Source organism: Otolemur garnettii, unplaced genomic scaffold (genome assembly GCF_000181295.1).
Source record: "Otolemur garnettii isolate 467f Iridium unplaced genomic scaffold, OtoGar3 scaffold00091, whole genome shotgun sequence".
Lineage (NCBI taxonomy): Eukaryota > Metazoa > Chordata > Mammalia > Primates > Galagidae > Otolemur > Otolemur garnettii.
In genome coordinates this window covers 4,043,314-4,049,307 of record NW_003852486.1, presented here as the reverse complement: position 1 = coordinate 4,049,307, position 5,994 = coordinate 4,043,314, and the positions used below count along the sequence as shown (strand labels likewise).

Below are 5,994 nucleotides of genomic sequence, written 5' to 3'. Positions count from 1 at the left end.
TTTTTTTTTTTTTTGCTGTTTTTGGCCAGAGCTGGGTTTGAACCCGCCACCTCTGCATATGGGGCCGGCACCCTACTCCTTTGAGCCACAGGTGATGCCCCATAAATAGGGATTCTTAAGCTACATCTCTCCTGAGTTTTAGACCTCTATCTCCAACAGTCTGTCTAGTACAAGAAATCTCTCTGGCTCAGCACTTATAGCTCATTTGTTAGGGTGCTGGCCACAGGTACTGGGGCTTGTGGGTTCGAACCTGGCACAGGCCTGCTAAACAACAATGACAACAATAACAACAAAAAATAGCCGCGCTTTGTGGTGCATGCCTGTACTCCCAGCTACTTGGGAGGCTGAGGCAAGGGAATTGATTAAGCCCAAGAGTTTGAGGTTGCTATGAGCTGTGATGCTACAGCACTCTACCAAGGGCAACATAGTGAGACTCTTAATCTCAAAAGAAAAAAAAAAAGGAAAAGAAAAGAAATCTCCTCTTGGTGTCCCACAGAACTGTTAAACTCAGCACTATAGAAACAGCATGGGCAGTGCCTACGGCTCAAGGAGTAGGGCGTTGGCCCAATAGGCAGGGGCTGGTGGGTTCAAACCCGGCCCCAGCCAAAAACTGCAGAAAAACCACCACAACAAAGAAACAGCATTTTGGGCAATGCCTATGGCCCAGTAGTTAGGGCACCGGCCCCATATACCAAGGGTGGCAGGTTCAAACCTGGCCCAGCCAAACTGCAACAAAAAATAGCTGGGTGTTGTGGTGGGCTCTTGTAGTCCCAGCTACTCGTGAGGCTGAGGCAAGAGAATCGCCTAAACCCAAGAGTTGGAGGCTGCTGTGAGCTGTGACGCCACAGTACTCTACTGAGGGTGAAAAAGTGAGACTCTGCCTCTAAAAAGAAAAAAGAAACAGCATTTCTCCTCTTCCTCTTCTCTTCCTGTAGTCCCTAACTTGGTGGAAGGAAGCACTGTATCATTCTCTAGGCCAGAGACTTGGGAGTCCTCATTGACTCCTCCTTCCCTCTCATTTTTGGTCAACCACCCAGCCCTGTTGGCTCTGCCTCTCTCTCCTTGGTCCCCTCCTTTCACCCTTGCCACCACTGCCTGAGTTGAGGCCTCCCTGTCTTTCACTGCACTGTTGTACCAGCTTCTAAACTGGCTCTCCAGTCTACAGCTCAGATCTGATCATGTCCTTCTCCTGCTTATAATGTTTAATTGGCTCATGGTTGCTTCCAAGATCAAATGCAAGCTCCAGAGTTTAGCATACAAAGAGTTTCCCTCCTTAGTCCTTCCCCATCTCTCTAGCTTCAAGTCAGGGCTCTAGGGGTACAGCATGTGTACTCTAGCTACATAGTCTTGATGCACTTGTGAACATAGGCTCTTCTGTGTCAAGGGCTTTCCCTGTTTCCATCCCTGCCACCTTGTTTTTCCACTTGCTGATTCTCCTCGGTAGAACATTCTTTCCCACATTTGGTTAAATAGGAACTTACAGCTGGTTTTCCACATAGTAAGGACTCTATAAATGTGTGAATACTGACTTTTAAGGTGTATGCAGATACTTGACCCAGCCCCAAGTCAGAAAATTAAAAATGTGTGTAAGATGGTGCATCTTACAAGGGTACATGTGAAATTAACTAGGTATAGAATGTAAATGTCTAAATACAATAACAAAGAAAATGCTGTGAAGGCTGTGTTAACCACTGTGATGAAAATATTTCAAATTGTATAAAAAACCAGCACGTTGTACCACGTGAAAAAAAGAAAATTAAAAAAAAAGAATATGGGCAGCGCCTGTGGCTCAAAGGAGTAGGGCGCTAGCCCCATATACTGGAGGTGGTGGGTTCAAACCCGGCCTTGGCCAAAAACTGGAAAAAAAAAAAAAAGTGTAAGTACTTAGAACAGGAGTCTATACATAGTAAATGCTGGTTTATTTATTTGTCACTTATCCAGAGGGATATTTTAAATCCTAGATTGATTTTTTTCACCTAACTCAGCATATTTTCGGTGTACACGTCAGCTTGAGTAGGATGACAAATTATGTGATAAACCCTAGAGTGACTGGAAGATTATCTGCTGTGCTGGGCTTTCAGATTTGAGGGATCAACACCCCACTATCATGAGTTAAGGCTTCTTCCTTTGACTCCCTGGGCTGTGGCAAAGACTTCCAGATCTGTCCTCTTCAAGGCTTTGGGAGAAACCTGGCTGTTTAGAGGCTACCATTGCAACCTCAGCATTGTTCTCTGAAAATGAAGCATTCTGGCCCAGTGCGGTGGCTCACGCCTGTAATCCTAGCCCTCTGGGAGGCTGAGGTTGGTGGATTGCCTGAGCTCATGGGTTTGAGACCAGCCTGAACCACAGCGAGACCCTCTAAAAATAGCTGGGCATTGTGGCGGGCGCCTATAGTCCCAGCTACTTGGGAGGCTGAAGCAAGAGAATCAGTGGTTTGATTCTCTTGAAATCAAATTGCTGTGAGCTATGATGCCATAGCACTCTATCAAGGGCAACAAAGTAAAACTCTGTCCCCCAAAAAGAAAGAAAATGAAGTGTTCTTTTCTGTTGCCATAGCCTCCTGAGTCATCTGAAAACAGTCATTTTTCTGCTAAATTGACAAGGATGCTCTCTATCTGTATTGGGAATCTGCCAAGAGTTGGTTAGATTTTGGTAATGGGGCCCAGCTTGAAGATCAGTTAGTACTAGTCAGAGAAAAGCTGGGTTTGTCACAAGTACCCACAATACCCTGGCAGCTGTGCCACATGTGGTGGTGGTCCCATGGAGGCTGAAGGAGCAAGAGGTGACTGACAGCTTTTAAGTTCTTAGATGGCATACTTAGATGTCCTTTTGGTCCAGTGTTCTGGCCTGGGATATGCTGTGGAGGGTAGGATTTATATGTAAAGTGGCTGAAAGCCTACATCCGACGACAACAACGAAGGAGAGCTAATTGCATTTGTAAATGAATTGGTAGTTTTTTGTTTTGGGGGGTGGTTTTTTTTTTTGTTTTTGTTTTTTGAGGCAGAGTCTCAAGCTGGATAGAGTGCTGTGGTGTCAGCTCACAGCAACCTCCAACTCTTGGGCTCAAGTGATCCTCTTGCTTCAGTTTTTCTATTTTTAATAGAGATAGGATCTCAATTTTGCTCAGGCTGTTCTCAAACTCGTGAGCTCAAGCTATCTACCCGCCTCAGCCTCCCAGAGTGCTAGTATTACAGATGTGAGCCACTGCCCCCGACCCCACCCCCACCCCAGCCTGAATTGATAGTTTCAAACTAGTGGCAAAGATTAGTGTTCATAGGACATAGCTCTTCACAGGAAGGATAGTGGTTTTATACCTAAACTGCTCTGACTATAAATGCCTTGGAAATACCCCGCCCTCTGTGAATGGTAATGAGTGCTATTTGTGGTGATTCATTTCTACAATGTGGGGGTGACTTGACAGACTGGCATGTGGCTCTAGGCCTGGCAACTGATGCTATCTCTGCCATGTGCCTAGACCATCCACTTCTTCCTGTACCCACTGTTTCTTCTGCCTTGCTCAAGGATGCTTTCATCTCAACTATGCCTCCCATGTCTACCCTCACACAGCAGCTGAGTGAACATACTAGAGTGCAGACTTAATCATGTCACATCCCTGTTTCAAACCCTTTTCTAGCTATTCCAATCATGATACAGTCCAGACTGTATGCATGTAGCTCCGCCTGCTGGCAAACCCTATTTTGTCCAAGCCAAAATGACCAAATGGCCTGAGTTGAATCCCAGCTGTCTTCATCAGCTTTTTTTTTTTTGAGACAGTTTCACTATGTCGCCCTTGGTAGAGTGCTGTGCAGTCACAGCTCACAGCAACCTCAAACTCTTGGCCTTAAGCAATTCCCTTGTCTCAGTCTCCCAAGAAGCTGGGACTACAGGCGCCCTCCATAATGCCCAGCTATTTTTCTGTTGCAGTTTGGCCAGGGCCTGGTTCAAACCCGCCACCTTTGGTATATGAGGCCGGTACTCTACTCACTGAGCCATAGGCACCACCCTACACCCAGCTAGTTTTTTGTTGCAGTTGTCATTGTTGTTTAGTTGGCCCGGGCTGGGTTTGAACCCGCCAGCCTTGGTGTATGTGGCCGGTGCCCTACCCACTGAGCTATGGGCGCTGTCAATCCATCAGCTTCTTCATCTGAAAAATGGGGGCGCCTGTAGTCCCAGCTACTCGGGAGGCTGAGGCAAGAGAATCGCCTAAGCCCGAGAACTGGAGGTTGCTGTGAGCTGTGACACCATGGCAGTCTAAGGGAAAAAAAAAGGAAGAGGAGAGAGAGAAGACCAAACAAAAATATTTCTTTCTTTTTTTTTTTTGAGACAGAGTCTCAAGCTGTCGCTCTGGGTAGAGTGCTGCCATGGTGTCACAGCTCACAGCAACCTCAAACTCTTGGGCTTAAGAGATTCTCTTGCCACAGCCTCCCAGGTAGCAGGGAATACAGGTGCCCACCACAACACCCGGCTATTTTTTTTGTTGTTGTAATTGTCATTGTTGTTTGGCAGGCCCAGGCTGGATTTGAACCCTCTAGCTCCCATGTATGTGGCTGGCACCCTAGCCACTGAGCTACAGGCGCCAAGCCAGAAAAATATTTCTTAATGAACTGGGCACCTGCATAGTTGGTGAGTGTGGGATGAAGAGCATGAATTTCTGTCAGTTGGACCCCAGCTTCTACTAATGTAGCATTTGTCTTGTTCTTAACCTTCCAGCCCTGGCCTTAACAGGGGTGGATGCACCAGGCCTTGCTTGCCCTCTCCTGGACAGCCTGGGAACTTGCAGCTCCCCACAGAGGAAGAAAGCAGGCCAACCTCCCTTCTGGTTCCCTTAGCATTTAGTGTACTTGTGATTTTGTCTTGTCTGTACCTCTTGTATGTTTCCATAGTGTTTTGCATAATTTACATGTACCTATAAACCAAATGATTAACAAACCGCCAGAGCTTGATTCTATGCTTAAATATTTTGTTTTGTTTACTTATTTTTTATTTTAATATTTATTTATTTTTTGAGACAGAGTCTCACTATGTCACCCTTGGTAGAGTGCTGTGGTGTCACAGCTCACAGCAACCTCAAACTCTTGGGCTTAAGCGACTCTCTTACCTCTGTCTCCCAAGTAGCTGGGACTATAGGTGCCTGCCACCGTGCCTGGCTATTTTTTGGTTGTAGTTGTCATTGTTGTTTGGTGGCCTGGTCTGGGTTTGAACCCGCCAGCTCCAGGGTATGTGGCTGGTGCCCTAGCTGCTGAGCTTCAGGTGCCAAGCCGATATGTATATTTTTAAATATGCAGCATTACCTGAATTTGCATGTCATCCTTGCATGGGGCTGTGCTAATCTTCTCTGTATTGTCCAATTTTAATATATGTGTTACTGGAGTGAGCACTGCTTAAATATTTGGAAGTTAAGTTTTTAGAAGTCAGACATATGAGGGCTGGGCACTGTGGCTCATGCCTGTAATCCAGCATTTGGGAGGCTGAGGCAGGTGGCTTGCCTGAGTCACAAGTTCAAGACCAGCTTACCCAAGAGCGAGACCCCATTTCTAAAAAATAGCCAGGTGTTGTGGCAGGCACCTGTAGTCCCACCTACTTGGGAGGCTGAGGCAAAAGGATCACTTGAACTCAAGAGTTTGAGGTTGCTGTGAGCTTGATGTCATGGCACTCTACCCAGGATGACCAAGTGAGACTTTGTCTGGGGTGACTAGACGTCCCGCTTTTCAACAATTTGTCCCACGTCCCGCAGCATTTTTAAAAAGTCTCGATTTTTGGAAAGAATGCATGAACAGGTGGGAGAACAAGAAGGGAATATACGGTTTTCGGCTGTCAAGTGGCTATTTCGCCAGAAAATGAGTTTTATATTATTTTTGTTAATTTTCTAATGTTAAACTGTAATAATAACAAATAATTGCTGAGAACTGATTATCGAGAACTGCTTATCAAAGTTTGCATTGTTGTCAGGCCCTGCCCTGCCCCGTCCCCTGCCCCGCCCCCACCCCACCCCTG

General features: G+C 46.3%; 1 protein-coding gene and 1 non-coding gene across 2 annotated transcripts in view; one reads left to right on the top strand and one right to left on the bottom strand.

Annotated features, from left to right (window-relative positions):
• The window catches only part of PMF1 (polyamine modulated factor 1), a 33,085-nt gene that overhangs the window by 8,950 nt on the left and 18,141 nt on the right, over positions 1 to 5,994 (top strand). The gene's annotated exons all lie outside the window — the stretch shown is intronic.
• Positions 5,274 to 5,378, bottom strand: LOC111727045. The gene has a single exon (XR_002774684.1). It is a non-coding gene; the product is annotated as a U6 spliceosomal RNA (small nuclear RNA).